This window comes from Gorilla gorilla, chromosome 6 (genome assembly GCF_029281585.2).
Source record: "Gorilla gorilla gorilla isolate KB3781 chromosome 6, NHGRI_mGorGor1-v2.1_pri, whole genome shotgun sequence".
NCBI classification, from domain to species: Eukaryota; Metazoa; Chordata; class Mammalia; order Primates; family Hominidae; genus Gorilla; species Gorilla gorilla.
Genome location: NC_073230.2, coordinates 72,761,618 through 72,779,529, shown reverse-complemented (window position 1 = coordinate 72,779,529; position 17,912 = coordinate 72,761,618). Strand labels below are relative to the sequence as shown.

Sequence of the window (17,912 nt, the reverse complement as noted above, 5' to 3'; positions counted from 1 at the left end):
AGCTACTCGAGAGGTTGAGGCAGGAGAATGGCGTGAACCCGACAGGCGGAGCTTGCATTGAGCAGAGATCCGCCGCTGCACTCCAGCCTGGGCGGCAGAGCGAGACTCCGTCTCATAAATAAATAAATACATAAAAAAGAGCTGTGGTAGGGTTCCCTAAGAACCTGTGGGTGTGGGAAGGTGGTAGAGTGGAGATACTTACACAGGAATGCTGTGCACTATGAGTGACTACCCCTGCCTCACAGAGGGCTTGAGATAATTGTGTATATGAATGTACTTAGTATATATATTACATATGTAAAATACCTAGTAAATCTGTAAATTGTATAAATGTTAATTTTAAACATATTTTTATTTGTGCATTTTCATGACTTAGTTTTAAGATCCAAAACGAGGAATGCAGAAAAGGGAAAGCAGGGATGGTAGTCAATGATGTACAATTAATAAGCTAAATATTTCATTAATCCTTACTTTGGACTTCTGTTTTGGTTGAACTCTTTTGGTTACAAACATTTGGGGCAAATGTGTGCTCTTTGTAATTCAGTACAGATTGCTGGGCAAAGCTCTTTTCTTCTGAGAGTCAGATTTAAAAGATGGTTGATAACTTATTCTTTTCCTTTTTAAAACATGGTTTAGATGTGTAGCTTGGGTTCTTAAATTCTGTGCAGGTAAATATTGTGCTCAAGTTTTTTATGTCACATGACTATTTAGTCTGAAGGGTGCACTTGCTTTGTAGTTGCTGAATATTAATGCTACTCCTTGCAAACCTTTTGAGTATATTGCTTTCCCTTGACTGTGTCAGGTATTTAATATCAGTGATAGAAAGAATCTTAGGGATTGCTTTTATTAAAAGTTAATAAACTTTAAAAAAAGTTTTAGTTTGAAATTTTGAGCCTGATTTTTTATATGTGGACGTTTGCCTTTCTTGTTGAATCAACATGAATTATATATTTGTTTGAAATGTAGTTGGATATTTAGATAACTCCTGTTTTTTGATATAACAGATATTCAGATTTATGGCTTGAAATTTTCTTCCTATAAAAACTAGGACTTGTTACAAAATGTTTTTTGATTAGAAAAGTAATATGAGGCCAGGCACGGTGGTTCATGCCTGTAATCCCAGCACTTTGGGGGGCTGAGGCGGGCGGATCACGAGGTCAGGAGATCGAGACCATCCTGGCTAACACGGTGAAACCCCGTCTCTACTAAAAATACAAAAAATTAGCCAGGCGAGATGGCGAGCGCCTGTAGTCCCAGCTACTCGGGAGGCTGAGGCAGCAGAATGGCATGAACCCCGGGGGGCAGAGCCTGCAGTAAGCCAAGATCGCGCCACTGCACTCCAGAGTGGGTGACAGCGAGACTCCATCTCAAAAAAAAAAAAGGAATATGAAGGAGTATATGGCATTTTAAGAGCACATCACCATCATTAAATTTTGTTATATTTTCTGCATCTTAGGCATAGTTGTAATAGCATATTCATTTTGTATACTTTCTTCATCTAATGCTATGGCAAGCATTTCTGTGTGTCAGAACTTTAAAAACTAATTTTCAATGGCTGAATAATATTTTTATAGGTGTATCATCATAAACTTAGCCTACCTCCCATTGTTGCACCTGGAAAGTCTCCCCCTGCCACCACACACACACTTCTTTATTGTTAAAATATTACTGCAGTGTTTTTCTCTGTGTGTTTCATTCCTAGAAGTAGATGGCATGGTAAAGGATGTTAACTGAAAATGTCATACCAACTAATACAGTTTCTATAGTGTGTGAATGCCCACATGTATCTCATCCTTGCCAGTATTGAGTGGAAATCTCTTTTATTTTCCTGGAGAAGTTGGTTCTTTAGGAGGAGAGAAGCATTGGGGAGTATCTTCAGGGTGGCTGAACTTTGCAACCTCTTCAATAAATAACTTCCCGCTCTGTAATTTGCCCACCTGTATTACCCCACCCCCAAGCCTCAGACTTTAGGAAATGGCATCAGGCCTATACGTCTGGAGAGTTCAGAGTTCTTTGAGGTAAATCATTCCTTCCAATGGGACCTAGAATTCCTTGAGTTGCAGAATTTTACTGACTAGACCCAGGAGGTCTCAGGAGTCCAGAGTTGATTGGAGCTTGGCTCCGAATTACATGGGGGCCCATAACTCCATGAGGCCCAGATTTCCTGGCTCAGGAAAATTGGGAGGCCTGGGATACTGTGGCTTAGACCCAAGCCGAAAGATGAACACAGATCTTTATGGCTTGAAGGTGTATGAAATTATGTCACTACATTAGAGCAGCACCTCTACTCACCTATGGGAATCTGCAGCTGAGCTGTGACACGTAGAAGCTGGCCATGTCCAGATTGGTGGTTCTGAAATGGGCAGCCCTGTGCACATAGTTGTACAATGTGAATGAAGCTCACTTGTTGATACTCCATGGCCAGCATGCTGTGGAGGTAACGTTCCCGAAGGGCAGCTCGAGCCCACTGCTCCTGGGATTCCTGCGATTCTTGAGTATGGGACACTCTTGGATTTCAGGAACCTCTGGCTTCAACTGCCCCACCATCCATCGGGGCAAAGCCAAGGCTGAGGCCATCAGGGCCCCAGGGTAACTGGAGCATGGGCACAGGAATAGTCAGTGGAGTCTGCATTGTCTTGGCAAGGTCCGCAGCTGCTCAGAAATCTCTTTTAAATGTCAAATTTGGTATTTACTAATTCAGTATTAGACAAAGACATTACATTTTAATTTATGTGCCTTTGATTACTTATTTGAAATTTTTAAAAAAGTACTGTTCTTTATTCTGAAATTTTGTACTTGCAACTTTTTTAGTGTCAGAAGTCTTCTTTTCAAAACTTTTTTGCCTAGCTTTTTATTAAGTATAGTCACAACACTAATGACAGTTTCATTGTTATATTTCTTGTGAATGTTGTAACTTAAAAATAAATGAGTGAAGTACTCATTTATTTTTAAAGAAATATCAGTGAGATGCTACCTGACTTCAAACTATACTACAAGGCTACAGTAAACAAAACAGCATGGTACTGGTACCAAAACAGAGATATAGACCAATGGAACAGAACAGAGCCCTCAGAAATAATGCTGCATATCTACAACCCTCTGATCTTTGACAAACCTGACAAAAACAAGAAATGGGGAAAGGATTCCCTGTTTAATAAATGGTGCTGGGAAAACTGGCTAGCCATAGGTAGAAAGCTGAAACTGGATCCCTTCCTTAAACCTTATACAAAAATTAATTCAAGATGGATTAAAGACTTAAATGTTAGACCTAAAACCATAAAAACCCTAGAAGAAAACCTAGGCAATACCATTCAGGACATAGGCATGGGCAAGGCCTTCATGTCTAAAACACCAAAAGCAATGGCAACAAAAGCCAAAATTGACAAATGGGATCTAATTAAACTAAAGAGCTTCTGCACAGCAAAAGAAACTAGCATCAGAGTGAACAGGCAACCTACAGAACGGGAGAAAACTTTTGCAATCTACTCATCTGACAAAGGGCTAATATCCAGAATCTACAATGAACTCAAACAAATTTACAAGAAAAAACCATACAACCCCATCAACAAGTGGGTGAAGGATATGAACAGACACTTCTGAAAAGAAGATATTTATGCAGCCAACAGACACATGAAAAAATGTTCGTCATCACTGGCCATCAGAGAAATGCAAATCAAAACCACAATGAGATACCACCTCACACCAGTTAGAATGGCAGTCATTAAAAAGTCAGGAAACAACAGGTGCTAGAGAGGATGTGGAGAAACAGGAACACTTTTACACTGTTGGTAGGACTGTAAACTAGTTCAACCATTGTGGAAGTCAGTGTGACGATTCCTCAGGGATCTAGAACTAGAAATACCATTTGACCCCGCCATCCCATTACTGGGTATATACCCAAAGGATTATAAATCATGCTGCTATAAAGACACATGCACACGTATGTTTATTGCAGCACTATTCACAATAACAAAGACTTGGAACCAAGCCAAATGTCCAACAATGATAGACAGGATTAAGAAAATGTGACACATATACACCATGGAATACTATGCAGCCATAAAAAATGATGAGTTCATGCCCTTTGTAGTGACATGGATGAAGCTTCAAACCATCATTCTCAGCAAACTATTGCAAGGACAAAAAACCAAACACCGCATATTCTCACTCATAGGTGGGAATTGAACAATGAGAACACATGGACACAGGAAGGGGAACATCACACACCAGGGCCTGTTGTGGGGTCGGGGGAGGGATAGCATTAGGAGATATACCTAATGTTAATGACGAGTTAATGGGTGCAGCACACCAACATGGCACATGTATACATATGTAACTAACCTGCACGTTGTGCACATGTACCCTAAAACTTAAAGCATAATAATAATAAAAAAAGAAATATCAGTGAGATATAATTCACATAATCACTGGCATGATTCATATAGTTCACCCCTGGTCCTTAGGGGATATATTTTGGTATATGAGATTTATAGAAAGTAAGAACTTAAAAGAATCTGTAGGTTATCTAATTCAAACAGTTAAAACCTACCCACTTCTGCTTTGAAAGCCACTTCTTAGAACCACTCTATAGAACATGCTACCTGATCAAGAATAAATCAACACCTTGCTTCCCCTCTTCTATCCATTAGATATCCAGGTAAAATAATATCTCTTTTCCTGATATTTCTCCTTTACTTATGCTCTAGCGTGCCCTATGGCCAGCTGTAAGTTGCCCTCTACTTTTAGAGAGCCCTTTGCTATGTTTCTGCAAAATCTACTTTTTCTGATTCATGTAATTCAAAACTAGCCCTATTTTCTTCCAAATTAAAACTCTTTCTTTCTTAATTAATGCTGGCCCAAAATAGAAATTAGAGGGAAAGTCTTATTCCAGGATCTGAAAGACTAACAGTATTCACAAAAATACTTGATTTTTAAGGGAGAATGTGTATTGAATGATCAATTAGAATTTCAGGTAATGGGAAGAATTTCGAGGAACATTGAGGGACAGCTCAGAGACAGTATCTAAACTGTCAATTTGAACTCTTTTCAGTTTAGCAAAAGAACTTACAGAAACTTGGTATATATCTTATGAAACGCTGCAGACCCTAACCTAGGTCAGGCAATACCTTTTACTACAAAATTGGGATAATCATTTTCTTAATCATGAAGAAAATGTTCTGAGTAGGCTGCAAGGATTTCTCTGGTAACATGATGATTTAAAAACGAAGCTGTCCCCTTGAACTGGGTTGTATAAGGAATGCTTTGATTTCTGAGTATAGCAAGAAAGATCATAACATACCTCTTAGCGCTTCCCAGCCTCCGACATGTAGCAAGTGAAAGCTGTTTGAATTGGCAAATGAGGTAATTATTGAGCCGCTGGTTGGAATGTTTGCTACTAGCTACACAGCACAATTGTTACTTAGTTCTTAGTGCTGGTGCAATTACAGTAATTAGAATAAGTAAACTTCTTTTAAGATAATTGCAGGGCCAGGTTATATAGAGCCTATTTAGCTTGCCTTTTAGTGTTAGCATGTACATCAGTGTGTATGTTAAAGGATATACTAATAGATTTTGAGGAGATGAAATTGTCTTATAGCAAACTCCAGATCAATATATGTATGGGATGCCTTGAAAATGATTGGTATCTAATGTAGTCTAGACCAGCGGCTCCCAGTTTTTTGGCACCAGGGACTGGTTTTATGGAAGACAATTTTTCTGCCAGGGTGTGTGTGGGTGTGTGTGTGGGGGCGGGGGATGGGTGATGGATGGTTTCAGGATGAAACTGATCATGAGGCATTAGATTCTTATAAGGAGGACGCAACTTAGATCCCTCACATGCGCAGTGCACAGCAGGGTTTGCATTCCTTTGAGAGTCTGATGCTGCCGCTGATCTGACAGGAGGCGGAGTTCCAGCAGTAAAGCTCACCACCACTCACCTCCTACTGTGTGGCCCGGTTCCTAACAGGCCACGGACTGAGGGTTGGGGACGCCTGATCTGGATTGTTCTTCACAGATTAAATCTTCACCAGATTAAGCTTATTAAAAAGTAAAACAAAGAATAGCGCCCTCCCTTGGCAAAACATCTTGGTGTGGTATCTTTTCGTCATTTTATAGCCAGATGCAAAGAAAAAATAAACCTCTACTTTTAAATTTCCCATCCAGTACTTAATTTATCACCATTTGGCTTCTCCCCTTAATGCAAAACTACTTTTATTAAAGGTCAGTAAAAGGCATTCTGATTGTATTTTTCTTTAACTTATTTGGCATTATTGACCATTTTTCCTTGAAACTCTTCCTCACTTTTTGCGCTTCTGCCTCCTGGTTTGCCTGGTTGTGTTGAAGCTGCTTTATTAGGATCCTTTCCTATGAGCCACCTTTAAATGTTGATGTAATCTGGCATATTGCCCTATGTCATCCTTTATTTACTAGAATTTCTTAATTTTCTTTTTATGGAGAGGACAACATGAACATAAGAATTTCTTAATTTTATCTACCTTTCAAATCATTTTGGGAAGCTTCTTCAAAGTATTCCTGGAAACACTTGCCTAGATATTCTGGGCTTTGGGTCAAGGATGGAATATTCATCTATTTTGAAGTAGCTCCTGGGATGACACTAATATGTATTTTAGTTAAGAACCGTAGTTTGCTGCTGTCTCACCTCTTAATAATAGGTTTCATTTGAGGTGCTTTTTAAAATGTCAAGCCCTGTGCATTTAATTAATAGAGTAAGTATCTTGATCAAGGTCACATACTTGTATGTGATTGAACTAGGATTTGAATTTGAACAAAATTGATTTCAAAACCCAGGAGAAAAATGAAGGAAGGAGTTAGAGGAAGAAGATAGAAAAGCTCCACAATGTTATCACCAGCTCCTCTGAGGCTTTCCTCTTGCCTCAACCCTAACATGGTAAAACATTCTGAAAGGACTTAAAGATTCTGTTTCTAAAAATCCTTTGCTTTCTTTTCTATACAATAGCTACAAAATGGTAAAAGTGGCCCCTTGTATCTGCAGATATCCCAGAAAGTTGAAATGCTTATTGAAATGATACTCCATCTTTCAAAGCCTCATTGAAATGTGACCTCCTTTCCAGGCTGGTGTGATTTCTCAGTTTCCTGAAATTCTTTCTCTTTGGGGTATCTCATTCATGGTCTTGATAAAATTCTGCCTTGTTTATTTGTTCGTTGTTTGTTTGCATATCTTACTTCTTCTACCATACTAAACTTTTTAAGGGCAAAGACTACATCTTATCTTTGCATTCCTCATTCATTTATTTGATAAAAATTTAATGATCACTTATAAAGTGTCAGATACTACTACTTTTAGTCTCAGAAAATCTAGAGATTAATAAGAAATGGATACAAAGTTGAGATGCTGAGTAAAGCAAAGATAAGCAATTATCTTTAAAGCAGGACTTCTCAGATCCTTTTATTATAAATACTGTAGGAGCCCAATCCCAAAGACCTGAAGAAACCTGACATTAGCTATTATAAACAGATATTATTGCGACTTTCTTCAAAACCTTATGAACAAATATTTGATGAATATTTTATTGTTAGGCTTGAAATTTAACATTCATGAAGAGTGACGAAATACATGGCTTTCATCAGTGAGACCTCAAAGATAAGAAAGACGTGTTATCTTAACCTGCTTATTATTATCTTAACCTGCTTATTAGGTTAATGTACAGTGTTGTATTACTGACTCTAGTTACTCTTGTTTCATTATTTTCATAGAGTAACACCTTAAATTGTAAATATTATATTTTGTTTTAATGAGAACAAAGAAATTTTTAATCCAGTTATTTACCCTTAAGCTGCAGTAAAATGAGGGAATGATAACGACATTGTTGCAAAACATGTACAGTGCATTTCAAAGTCGAAATAAATGTGAAATAGACATTAATTTGGAACATTAAAAAATATTGTGTTTATTAAAATATTAGTTTGAAGAAATATGAAATGTTACAGATAGTCTTTTTATCTTGAGTAGTTTTTTCTTGAGCCAGTATATATATTATTCTGAACTCTATTATTCTTAAATGTTTTCTTAATAATGCAGAAGTACACTGGATTTGGGTTGTTTCCACAGATTTTGTGTTTAAGTAGAGTTTGATTTGATAGGACTGATTATAGTTCTCTATTCTTTTGCATTAATGACACTACTTCCTCCCTTTAGTAATGCCAGTGAGCAAGGATCAATTGTAGTTATAAGTCACTTTGAGGTTATTAGAACAAGACTGCTATATTTTGTCTTGTAATTATAGGCCATCTGACATTTTGCTATGGAAGTAAATATTATCTACTAAATGTGAGTAGAAATTAATATTAATGTCCCAACTCAGGCAGAGCCTCACTGCTTTCAACATTCCTTTTTATTTATTTTGAGGCCAGTACCCTTTAGTGTCAATAAATTGCCAACCTTACTCTTCTACTCCATCCCCCTGCATCCCTGTTTCAAATGTTTATTCCCTTCTTAAGGCTGTCTACTTCACCTTTGACCCTTATTCTTAGTAGTTACACTAGGGTCCTTTCTTTATCTGTGAGAAAACATGAATAGTAATAAAATATATTCCATTGCAACTACCTATTATTGATATTGAAGTGTCCACTGTGCCAAGGTATGATTCCAATGAGATCACTTATTCCTCACAACCACTCTGTGTTGTTGTAGGTACTGCTGTTATCTGCATTTCATAGATAAGGGCGCTGACACACAGAAGTTATGGTTTGCCCAAGGTCACAAGACGAATTTATTGATGGAACTGAGATAAGAGATTTCAAGGAAATTTTAAGCTCTAATGGACTACTATAACCTTTGCCCCTAGACTTTTTCAAAGTTACACAACTACTTTCTCACAATTATTGGTACTTTTGAAAAAAAAATGAGATAGATTAAGGGTATGTGATACTTAAGGAAGCACAGAAAAATTGGGAATACACTTAATTTACACCTTCAGGGTACTTCTTAGGAAAAATTTCCAGGGAAGAATAGTATTACCAAACTATTTTCATATTTCTCAGGTGCTGTGTTTTCCTCTGCTACCAAGTAAAAGGACTGCTCACTCATTACACAATAGTTCGCTTTTAGAGCTCCCATAGCAATGTCATACAGTCACAGTGATTTGAGTAAGGTGACTTTGCTTATGGGAAATAAACTGCATTTTATCAGGCTTATTTGAATGACATTTTGGTAACCTCTGTGTTATGATAATAGAATCATTAAGACAATACAATAACCTACAAATATCTCATCTGTATGAGCTTGCTCAATGGGTTTTGACCGTGCTTTAGAAGAATATTCACTGAATCAGTGTTATTCTTGAAAGGACATAGATCTATTATCATATCTTGTAAAAGGTTCTTTTTTCCCTCTTTCTCAGCCTGCTAAAGAGGTTAGGATTTAGTTTCAGGACAGATGTGGGACTTGATACTAGCGGTAGGTAGAAGTACTCAGTCTGACAAGATTAAAGGCTATTGAACTTAGTTTCTCTCTTCTTCCTCTTCTAAATTTTGAATTGCTTTATCCTTTACTTTTCCATTTGAAACTCATTGTGGGTAGTGCAGTAAAAGCAGTGGCCCTGGTGCTCACACATGTAATCCCAGCACTTTGGGAGGCTGAGGCGGGAGGATTGCTTGAATCCATGAGTTTGAGACCAGCCTGGACAACATAGTGAGACCTCATCTCTTAGAAACGTATTAGCTGGACATGGTGGCATGCACCTGTAGTCTCAGCTACTTGGGAGGCTGAGGTGGGAGGATCACTTGAGCCCAGCAGGCAGAAGTTGCAGTAAGCTGTGATTGTGCCACTTACTTCAACCTGGGCGGCAGAGTGAGACTCTTCTCAAAAAAAAAAAAAAAAAAAAAGACTAAGTGGGTCAGGACAAAGAGGTCAAGAAGCATGTTCCTTTCATCTGCTCAGAGTCTGGGAAGTATAGTATGATTAGGGACATGAGATTTGCCATTCAGATTGAGCTGTAGCTCTGCTACTTGGTAGAGATATTTGTCATTGGCAAGTTACTTCTCAGAGGTTTTGTTTACTTACTTATCTGTAAAATTGTGTAAAGAATCTTATGCAGAGTTTTGTAATTATTGCAGTCATTGAATGCATGTAAAGTGCCTAGCTCAGTGTCTTTCTTATAGTTATTGAATAAAAATATTAAGTATTATTGTTAATGAAGATACTGGTAAAATATCCCATGTCAGATATGGTCCAACCTGGTTAACCAGATTAGGAAGGTACTTGGGAATTTGGGGACAGAGTCTTTAATGGATAAATGAGAGTGGGTATTTAGAAAGGCAGTAGAACATGCTGCCTAGTGTCAAATACTGACATTACCCCTTATTAACTACTTGGCACCAGCAAGTTATTTCATTTTGTTTCCAAATGGTAACAATAATGATACAGACTGAATATCCCTAATCCAAAAATCTGAAATCTCAAATACTCCAAAGTTTGAAACTTTGAATGCTGACATCATACTCAAAGGAAATGCTCATTGAACCAATTTTTGGATTTTGGATTTTCAGATTAGGGATGCTGAACTGATGAGCAATGCAAATATTCTAAAATTTGAAAAAGCCCCAAATCCAAAATGCTTCTGGTCCCAAGCATCTTGGATAAGTGATACACAACCTGTAGTATCAATCTCATGGGATTATAAAGGTTGACTAAGTCAATGCTTGTAAAATACTGGCACACAGAATAATTTACAACTTACTGGCTGTCACTGTCATTATTTTCCATGCATAGTGGTATCAGTGCTAGATGATCTGGGGATTCAAAATTTGAAAAATGCTCCCCAGGGGAAATTTGTCAATGTCTGGAAGCACTTTTGGTTGTCACAGCTGGGGAGGAGGGAGGCTAACTGGCATCTAATGGGTAAAGGCCAGGGATGCTGCCAAGCATCCTTCAACGAACAAGACACTCCTCACAATAAAGAATTGTCCAACCCAAAATGTCAGTAGTGCCAAGATTGAGAATTCCTGCAGTACAGCTGTCTGGATCTGTAGTTGTCAGCATCTGCAGTAACCTGCGCCTGATGCTTCCCTTTCATTTGCTCTGTAGTATCTTACTGGACTCAATACTCATTTTTCTCTTAACTCTTATCCCAGTACTCCCAATCATTATATTTGCAGGTAGCCTGTTCTCAGGCATTCTTCTTGACCTCTTTGTAGTATAACATATTATCAACCCCTTTAAAGAGTTAAAAGTTAAAATTAAATATTATATAATTTATGGTTCTTGTAGAAAAACTGATATACAAAGAAAGAAAATTTAAATGTTTCACTACCTTTTCCATCTAGAAATAAACACTATTAGAAACTTGGTATATTCCCTTTTATTATTACCCTCCCCTCAGCCTCCCAAAGAAAGAAAAGTTTATAAAATATACATTTTTATTTTTAAGAAACTAAATTCTAAAGACATTTAGTAAAAGGTGAGTTTCCTTTTTTCTCCTGCCTTCATTTCCAGTCCTGTCTCTAGAGATAAGCATTAAACTGGTGCAAGTCTTTTGCCATTTTTTAAATACTTTTATATACGCCAGGCATTCCCATGTCAATTTTTTTGTGTGTAAACAGTGCCGTGCTATACATACTGTTCTGTGACTGTTTTTCCCTGTCACTGAATATACTGTACATATATTCCTGTCTGCATATTCTTTGCAATTATGTGGTATTCTAAAATATCTTTATCATGATTTATACAGTCAGCTATTAATGAAGATGGATGCTTATAGTTACAAACAGTGCTTAGGTTCCTTGGATTTCTAGGCATACATATAAATGCTTCTGTAATATACATTTCTGAAAGTGAAACCCTGGGTCAAAAGGCATGTGGATTTAAATTTTGATAGATTACCAAATTATTCTTCAGAAAAGCTGTACCAGTTTACAGTTTCACCAAGAACCACACTGATGGTTGAGTTATTTTCTTTAGGCTTATTTTAAGCATGGTTTTTTCTCTGAATACTTTAGTCACATAACTTAGTTTCTTATGTGTAATACTCATTTTGTTTGTATTTGAGTAATTTTCACATAAGAAGAGTTAGAGAGATATGTAAGTAGGCAGATGGATTACGTTATTTTTTGTTAATTTTTAATTTCACTACCTTCAGAGAATATGATCTGTAGGTTCCAGTATTGATTTATTTTTCTGTGTAGCCTTACATAGGATCAGCTTATTTAAGTATTCCGTAGGTTTCAAAAATATGTTTATTCTCAGGGTAGAAATTTCTGTGTATATATTTGACAATTAAGCATATTATTTAAATCATTTTACTTTTTAAGCACTTGATTTGTCCATATCCAAAAGACCTATTAGTCTTTTAATGTGGAATTTGCTAACTTCCCATTGTTTCCAAGTTTTTGCATTAAGTGTTTTTAAAAATTTTGTTATTTATATTCTTGCTTCTGTCATATCAAACTTTCAAGTCTTTCTAATTTCCTTCAATGAATCACAGAAATAATGCAGCTACTTATTGAGCACTTAATGTGTACCAGGCACTGTGCTTAGATTTCACATATATTATCTAATTTATTCCTCATAGTTCATACTCTTATACTAATTCGATATGTAAGAAAACCAAAAATGCAAGTATCTTGCTCACTATAATTATGGAATTATAGTAATGGAATTATACAGTATGTACTCTTTCTGGACTGGCTTCTTTCACTTACCAGTATACATTGGTTCATGTCTTTTCATGGCTTGTTAGCTAATTTCTTTTTGGTGCTGAGTGATATTCCATTTCCTGGATGTACCACAATGTATTTATCCATTCGACTACTGAAGGACATTGTGATTGCTTCCACATCTTGGCAAATATAAATAAAGCTGCTGCAAATACCTGTGTGCAAGACTTTGTGTGGATCTAAGTTTTTAACTTAGCTGGGTAAACATCAAGAAGAGCAATTGCTGGATCATTGCCTTGTGTCCTCACTGCTCTTAAAGATTGGATACTGCTCTTAAAGATGAGATCTGTTCAGTTTTTTACTTCTTAGAATGGAGTGGCAACTTCCAAGCTCCTTATGTACAGAACCAGAAAAAGCAGACGGAGTTTTCAACTACTTTTTGGTACCCATTTTTCCTGCCTCCTTACTCTGAATGAAACTTGTCTCTTTGAGGGTCATTTCCCCTGTGGCATATAACTCTCTCAAGCGGGAGCTTTTGTTTCACCTCATGAGCCTCAAGGTGGGAGATGGTCTTGGTTACTTTCCTTATTTCTCATCCAAGTTTGTGTTAAAGGCTTCTGTTTCTTTGGGTCTTCCAATTTAGAAGGAAATAGAAATCCCTTTAGTTCAGAATAAATTGTTCTAAGAATTAAATATAAAGTTCTCAATTATAGGACAAAATAATTAAGGTCTTATTGATTTGGCTTTTCTAATTGAATTCAATTCTAGGGGAAGAAGTGCTTTGATTTTCCTGCTTCCTTGATTCTAAGATAAGATCTACTCTGAAACATATAATCAAATTTGATTTGAGGGAGGTTAAATAGTACAGTCAATTACATTTTGATTATGAGACATTTGTTTTTAGAAATATTGGGGGGCAAAATTGTATCTTAGAGTTGAGGAAATGGAACAGTTCTCAATCTGTTATGAAAGGTTTACTTTGCCCGGAGGCAACTTAAAAAGAAAACTACAACTAGCATAGAAATAACTCAAGCATAAATGTGGAGCTGAGAACTAGAGAAACACCTGTTACACAGGAGCTGTGTTGAATTGGAATCAGAAATTATCTTTTTCTTGGCCAGATGATACCCTTTGTTGTTTGCAGCGTTGACTTTGATAGAGAACACCCAGTTAGTGTAGTTATGGTTCACATTGTAGTTGGTCTTAAAAAAACAGGAAACCTAATCATTTATCTTTAAATTGCAGTTTTCCCACGTTTGATAAGTTTTTAAACTTTTGTAACCGTGGATAAAATTTCTTGAAATACAATACAGTTTGGTTTTAATACCACTTGGGAATTGAATTAGAAAGCTTTGGTCCATAATTTCAGTGTAAGTAGTCTAGGAATTGATGGAAGTTAATTTATTTATATATCCCATGATATGTTAAATACCTCATAGCTGAGTTCAGGGTATACAGCATATTACTTCACATAGTCAATGTTAAGAATTTAAAAGATAAAGAAAAAATCCAATGGGAAAAAATGTAATCTTAACTGAAAGTATAACTATGCATTTGCTACTTTTTAAAGAGTATTAAAAAAGCAGAAAGCATTTAGAAATTTGATGGCAGATAGTACTACAAGGTACACACTGTTTAGAGTAAAGGGAGAAACCTTCATCACTGTTTCCAAAAAGGGAAGTTACTCAAAAAAGCGGGGGGTGGGGTGGTGGCAAACAGTCCAGTCCTTAACTAGGAAAATCATGAACCACTTTTATTTCTTTTTTTTGAGACAGAGTCTCTTTCTGTCACCCAGGCTGGAGTGCAGTGGTGCGATCTCGGCTCACTGCAGCCTCCGCCGCCCGGGTTCAAGCAATTCTCTTGCTTCAGCCTCCTGAGTAGCTGGGATTACAGACATGTGCCACCACGACCGGGTAATTTTTTTGTATTTTTAGTAGAGACAGGGTTTTGCCACGTTGCCCAGGCCGGTCTTGAACTCCTGAGCTGAAAACATCCCCCCACCTCGGCCTCCCAAAATTCTAAGTTTACAGGCGTCAGCCACCATGCCCAGCCCCCACTTTTATTTCTGATTTTAGTAATTTGAGTCTCTCTTTTATTCTGAATCTAGTTTATGGGTGGTCAATTTCGTTTATTCTTTTGAAGAACTAACAATTGGTTTTGATTTCTATTTTGTTTGTTTGTTTTGAGACGGAGTCTAGCCCTGTCGCCAGGCTGGAGCACGTGCAGTGGTGCGATCTCGGCTCACTGCAACCTCCACCTCCCGGGTTCAAGCAATTTTCCTGCCTCAGCCTCCGGAGTAGCTGGGATTATAGGCACGTGCCGCCACTCCCAGCTAATTTTTGTATTTTTAGTAGAGACGGGGTTTCACCATGTTGGGCAGGATGGTCTCAATCTCCTGACCCCGTGATCTGCCCATCTCAGCCTCCCGAAGTGCTGGGATTACAGGCATGAGCCACTGAGCCCGGCTGATTTCTATTCTTTTCTTTCTTTCTTTCTTTCTCTCTCTCTCTTTCTTTTCTTTCTTTCCTTTTCTTTCTTTCTTTTTCTTTCTTTCTCTTCTTTGTTTCTTTCCTTTTCTTTTCTTTCTTCCTTTCTTTCTTTTTTTTTGAGACAGAGTTTTACTCTTCTTGCCCAGGCTGGAGTGCAGTGACGCGATCTCGGCTCACTGCAACCTCCGCCTCCTGGGTTCAAGCGATTCTTCTGCCTTAGCCTCCCAAGCAGCTGAGATTACATGCACGCACCACCACACCCAGCTAATTTTGTATTTTTAGTAGAGACAGGGTTTCACCATGTTTGTCAGGCTGGTCTTGAACTCCTGACCTCAGGTGATCCACCCTCCTCAGCCTCCCAAAATGCTGGGATTACAGGCGTGAGTCGCCATGCTCGGCCCGATTTCTACTCTTAAAAATCTCTTCTATTTATCTCTGCTCTAATCTTTATTTTTTTCTTGTTTTTGCTAGCTTTGAGTTTAGTTTGCTCTTCTTTTTCTAGTTCCTTATGGCGTAAACATATTGTGTAGCCTTGCAGCTTTCATAAACGGCGCCCATTGCTTCTCTTACCGGATGAGGTGCCAGTTAGGTAAACAGGAAGCAGTCCTTCTGGCCGACCAGAGAGGGTAAAATTTTACGAGTTAGGTCTGCACTCTTCCCGCCCATTTGAAGAGAATGAAATGGGAGTTGGTTTGCTGCCTCCTCCAGACCCAGATAAACTGCAGAAGGGGTGGGACAAGATCACAGAAAAATGTCACAAAAGTTTTACATGTTTTTTTTTTTTTTTCTTAATTGGGCATTTGCTTTGTTGCTATAGACATTTGACTGTTTTTCACAGGTCCTGTAAGGTTAATTCAACTAGTTTCTGGTTGTTTTTGGGGTTTCTGTGAGGGAATGAGTCTTCGAGCTTTTTAATTTGCCGTTTTGCTGATGCCACTGAATAATGCTTTTTAAATTATGAAAATAATAGAATCATGTTGAAGGAAGTTTGCAGCCCCCAGAAGTATAAGAAACTAAGAAAAAAATCTCACCCTCGTTGTACTATCCCCAGAGTAGCCACCATTTACATTTTACTGTATTACCTTTCAGACTTTTATTTTTCTTCCTCTCTCTTTTCCCTTTGTCCTGCGTCCTCTTGTTCCCCCACTCCTCACCACAAATAAAAAGGGAAAAAACTGAAAAAAAGCCCTCTAAACATGATTTATTGAGTACAGTGTTAATATTTTAATTAGCATACTTTTGTTTTTAATTTCCCAAAACGTTGTATATACTAAAATTTTCATTTATGTTTCCAAAAGGAAATATTATAGATATTTCTGGTAACATCCAAATGCTTGGGTTTTATTCTAGTCTTTCTGCCTTCAAGGTGTAAGAGTTAGGAAAGAATCAGGTGTGGCCAACCCGTGTTACTTTCCTGTGACTTAGACCTTTATGGCATTTTTACATCTAGTAAAAAGTGGCATGCTCTCAGTCAAAGGGGTAAGCCCAAACCATGTGGAAAGGATCTTATCTCTTTTGAAAGCTAATATAAAAAGAATTCCTCCTAGACATATAAATATTGTGCCATCGGTTACTTAGGCTAAACATGCCTATTATTCTAAGTGAATTATTAACAATAAATACTTTAACTCTGTGCCATGTTAATTATCATAATATGAATTCTAATTTGTTTTAACCTTAGGTTATATATACCTTGAAGCCATTTATATTTTGGTATACTTGTAATAGTTACTATACACTAGACTATGTATATTGGACTAGACATGGAGAGTCAAAAAAGAGTATGTGATCAGAGTGGAAATCATGCCGTAGCTTCCTTCGTGTCTACCTCGAGTAGAAGCGGTAGAAAAAGTAATTACCTAAGATTTTTTTGGATTCTGGTTTATGGAGAAGCACCCTTATGTTTAGGCTGATGGGTGGCTAAATTAGAAAGTATTTTTTGTGATTTAGAATTTTATATGGAGATGTTCATTGTGATTAATTATTCTTTGTATTAGCAGATTTTTGCTTTTTGTAGCTGCATGATTTCTTTTGGTCATCCATTATTGTCTATTAATAAAGAAAAACTTTATTTCACTGAAGCAGTGATACATAATCCAACTTGGATTTTTTTTTTAAATGACTGAATTTTTTCCTTGGGAATACATTACTGTTAAAAATGTAAATTATTAGATACATTACTTTTAATGAATATAAGTATAATTAGAAGGCTGAAAAGAATCCTTGGAAACATGAGTCTAATTTGACAGCTAAGAAACTGAGGACAAGATACTCTTTGTAGCATATTTTCTAATGTCATTTCATTGTCTCACCAAGAAGTACTTGCATAAAGCAAGTTGGATTATAGCAACTGTTGAATATTTAAGGTTGGGTAAAATGGGTGAGTTTAACAGATATTTTCCCTTATTTCTTTTAGGGGAATCTGGATTGGGAAAGTCGACATTAATCAACTCATTATTCCTCACAGATTTGTATTCTCCAGAGTACCCAGGTCCTTCTCATAGAACTAAAAAGACTGTACAGGTATGGATATTAGTATTGTTAATTGATGATAAGCTGGAATAATATTAATACATACAAAGCACATGTTGTAACTTTTATTATCCTTCCTTAGAGGTAAGATGCAAATTTGCCCTTAGCCAGTGTAAGATGGTAAATATGACTTCATAAAATTAAAAAAAAGAAGAAGTACAGTTAATCAGAAGAATTATCTTGACTAGAACTTTCCAGATTTGTCGTAAGGACTCTCCTAGAGATGAAACTGTGACATAGTAACCAATTCTCCTGGAG

General features: G+C 37.1%; 1 pseudogene; it reads right to left on the bottom strand.

Moving 5' to 3' along the window:
- Positions 1-2,234: 2,234 nt before the first annotated feature.
- LOC129523797 (gem-associated protein 7-like) lies at positions 2,235-2,632 on the bottom strand (annotated as a pseudogene).
- Positions 2,633-17,912: the final 15,280 nt, after the last annotated feature.